Source organism: Zingiber officinale, chromosome 3B (assembly GCF_018446385.1).
Source record: "Zingiber officinale cultivar Zhangliang chromosome 3B, Zo_v1.1, whole genome shotgun sequence".
Lineage (NCBI taxonomy): Eukaryota > Viridiplantae > Streptophyta > Magnoliopsida > Zingiberales > Zingiberaceae > Zingiber > Zingiber officinale.
In genome coordinates, this window is record NC_055991.1 from 77,889,996 (window position 1) to 77,893,990 (window position 3,995).

General features: G+C 37.0%; 1 long non-coding RNA gene across 1 annotated transcript; it reads left to right on the forward strand.

Moving 5' to 3' along the window:
- The first annotated feature begins 282 nt into the window (after positions 1–282).
- On the forward strand, positions 283–909 carry LOC121968376. Its single transcript, XR_006108105.1, has 3 exons — positions 283–353; positions 471–542; positions 850–909. It is a non-coding gene; the product is annotated as an uncharacterized LOC121968376 (long non-coding RNA).
- The last annotated feature ends 3,086 nt before the right edge of the window (positions 910–3,995 follow it).

A 3,995-nucleotide genomic window follows, 5' to 3' on the forward strand; every position in this document is an offset into this window, starting at 1 on the left:
AGCGCCTCTCCCCTCTACCGATCTTCGGTTCTTCTCCGATTGATGACGCCGTCGGCTATCGTCGGAGCTGCAGAGCCCCTCTATCGCAGAGGTCATGCCCTAACCCCTCTGCTGTGATTTGGCAGCACAACTGCTACCTTCTTTCTGTGCCCTAGCCCTAGACCTAATTTCCCCTCCTCATCACCAGATTTGGAACAAGGGGTCCAACGACGCTTTCTCACCGGATCTAGGAGTATTCAAGATCATCCTCCGGCAGAGATGGAAAAGAAACAGTGCCTTCGACAGTAACCAACCGTAAGGTAATCTAATAGATGAATATGGATCGGGATATCTGGATCACGGGTCAAGCAAAGGTAAGACTCCTTTTAGTAAGGAGGTTGTTGTGCCATAATTGGGATGATTTCAAATATTGGGATTTATGGTGGAATTAGATCTAATGTTAAGATGTTACTGTGATGATTGTAATGTAGGATACTTGGTTTGGACATTCACAACAACAACTTTCTCCGGCTATGAGATAGCAATGGAATGCATTGATTTGGGTAAGTTGTTGATTTATACATGAATGTAGATTCAAATTGGAAGGTGTAGTTGTTAACTAGATGCTGTGGAATAGTTAAATTTAATTGAGCTACACATTGGGTTGTGGAATAATAAGAGGTTATGGATTGAGTTAAACCTAACAAGATTAATGAGATTGGTTAACTACCAGATTTGGGATTGATAATTGAAATGGAATTAATATATAGATTCTGATTCAGATTGGGATAAGTTAGCTATTTGGTTTATGATGAATTTAGCTAACTAGTTTTTACTTGACTAGTGATATCATACCATATGTGATCGCAGGATTTTGTTTTGGAACGAGCGTCTCAACGTAGGATTTCTGGACATGATCTACAGTTAAAGGCGGGTACCTTGACTTATCTTTTAGATAATGTCTTGTTGATATGCTTAGTAGGTTATAACCTTTAGTAATAATTATGTTCGCCATTGTTTCGGTACGTCACTACAGGATACTTGTTACATGCTTGTTTGCTCACCTGATATGCATTTTATGCTAGTACCCACATGATTATATAGCTATATATATATGCTCAGAGAGGTAGTGACATACCATGCTTGTTATGTTCAGGACCTAGGTTTTTGATATCCTACCTGACCTGTGTACTTTAGATCTTCGTATTTGACCATCGATATTACGGTACTCATTTTATATATATGGATATGGTTATGCTGATCAGTTTATTGCTATGCTTAGTGTCATGCATCATGATTGCATGCTGTGTGATAGTCCGCTCCATTATTGTTGAGCACATCGCCAGTTACATGGATCTGCACACACCACCACTCATGGATTAGTGGTCGATTCAGGCAGTGTGTGTTGCAGCAGGGACTTTGTTTGGCTCCGTTGGTCCGCTCATGGGTAGCGTGATGCAACGTGTTAGCCGGCAGGGATTCCTCCCCGTCATCGTGTACCGGGAGTTGAGAGCATTGCGCTCCCCCATTTATGATTTGGGGTAGGAGGATAGGTGTACTCCGACAGCATCCCGTCCACTCGGTCACTCATCAGGAGTAGTGACGACAGAGTGCACGGTTGTCACATCCCTACCCACTCGATCTCACCATTGTATGTGAGATGACTGACTGGCGTCAGGGGTGACCAGGACGCATCATTGACATCATACGCATTTATGCATTTACTGCTTGTGTTTGCTGCACTTATATGCTGCATTTGGATGGATGCATATGTTTGACATGCATACAGGATTTATGAAACTTCCGGTCTGACGACCTGATTATTCGGATAGGTGGCCCTGGTGAGTACAGTACTCTTCAGCCTTTTCTATTATGCATTACCTTCTTTTGTTCAGGAGACTGTACTTCATAGTTGTTACTATTTGTTATAGATTACTATACATGTCAACTAGGTATCTGCTGAGTTGTTGAACTCACCTCCGTGGACACTATCTTTTTCAGGTACTAGGTTGTTTATGGAGACGCTTGGAGTGCCCTGGCTGCCGGTCCCCATATCACATCAGAAGACATGTTTACGCTTTTGTGTATTTTTACTTCGGTATTTATAATTGGTGTAATTAGTGTAGTATTCCGATTTTGTTTCTGGAGTTGTTATATTGTTGTGTTGTGTAAGCCTAGCCGGCTAGCAGTTTTAGTTTTGGGTTGTATGTGTTGTCCTTTTCCATTGTGTTTTTGGTTTTAGTACAGCTGAGTAGGCTGTTAAATATATATATAACTGCGTGGTTGTTTATTTTGTTCCAGCCGAGTGGGCTGATGATATAAACTGCGTGGTTGTGTGTATATTCCAGCCGCTTGTGGCTGATGTATATTTTGTATGTAGATTTGCCTCAGATTGTCACCCGTACAGGGGAGATGCTGCCAAAATTTCTTCGGACAGAGACTCCCTCGGGGCGTGACAGTATGAATTCCAAACACAAGAGGCATTACAACTAGTTTTTCGAGTTTGTGTTTTCTTTGTTTTTGAATTTGTGATTCGATTGTTCTTTTTGGTTAACCTAGAGTTATTTAAGGAAATTAAATATTAGCTTTCCTTAAAATGCTTTGTCTAGGCGGTGGTGGTTGCTCCCATATCCAAGAAGGCCATGTGCCTCGTCATGCAGTCCTGGAAGCCAATTTTGGGAATTAATATTTAATGGAATTAATAACATAGGTGGATTTGAATCAATAGTGTTAAGTTCCGCTTGCGATTCAAATCTAAACCATTAAGAATAGATAAGTTAAATTTGGAATCAATGATGTTAAGTTTCGTTTGCGATTCTTAATTTAACTTCTAAAGAACACAATATGTTATTTAAGGAAAGGTTCGACACTTGTACAAAAAATTTTGTACAGTGGAACCAGTACGTTTTCCTAGGACTAACCAACATTTTCACCTAGAGTCCCCGACTCTAGGATTACGCCGAAAGTGCTCGACCCCCCAAGACTTCACCTTGCCTAACCGCAGTTAAGACTTTCTTTTACCTAAGGTTACCTCTCCCTAGGACTTAGGGTTACCTCTTCCTAAGGTTTTCCACTTGCCTAGAATCCACTAGGACTTTTGCGAAAGAACACTTTGGACTTTCCTACAAACTCATTCAACCTTGTTAGACAACAAGTAACATTAACTTTAGACCCTTTGTCATAATCAAAACTTAGGTTTGATCATCTGGTGCTCCCTACACCAACAAATTCCACTAAGTCAAATGCATCAGGTCAAAGTCATATTTTCCTAGACATGCATAGACATAGTTTCCCTAACCTACTATCATCCAAAACTTCTCCGGTGCTATTTGTTAAATTAAACTTTTATCCCTTTTTAATCTAATCTTAATTACCCTGTCAGGTAAACTATTGCTTTGAAGGTGCTAACTAGTTTGTGCCTCCCCCTAAATTATTGAACTTTTATTTTGTTTAATTAAGGTTAATCAAATTCTTAGTTAAGATTTAATTAATGTTTAATTAGTTGTAATGTATGTTCAAGTTTTTAATTTTGAATTATTTAAGTTGGTTAATTGTTCTTCTTTAAAGGAGTGTATTTAAGTTTTAAGTTTTCTTTTAATTTTTAATTTATTAAATTATTATCTTTGTTTAAAAGATTGTATAAGTTTTTATTAATTCTTAATTTGGTTAAGTTGTTTGAATTACCTTTCTTTGAAGGTTTATCTTTAATATTTAATTTTGAATTTGTTAGACTTGGTTTTGATTTTACCAAAGTGTTTGATTTTATCCTTATATTTTCTTTATTGTTTAAGTTTATATTATTAGTTGAATTTATTAGATTAGTTTCGTTATTATCTTTAAGATTTAAATTTTTATTTATTTATTTTTTTATTTTAGATTGAAATTTTTAGATTGATATTATCTAGATTGTCAAATATTTTATTAAGATATTTATTAATTTTATCTAGAGTTATTTCTTCATTTTTAAGTTTTAAAAATTTATCTTAATATTTGAATTAATTAAGTTATTTGAATTG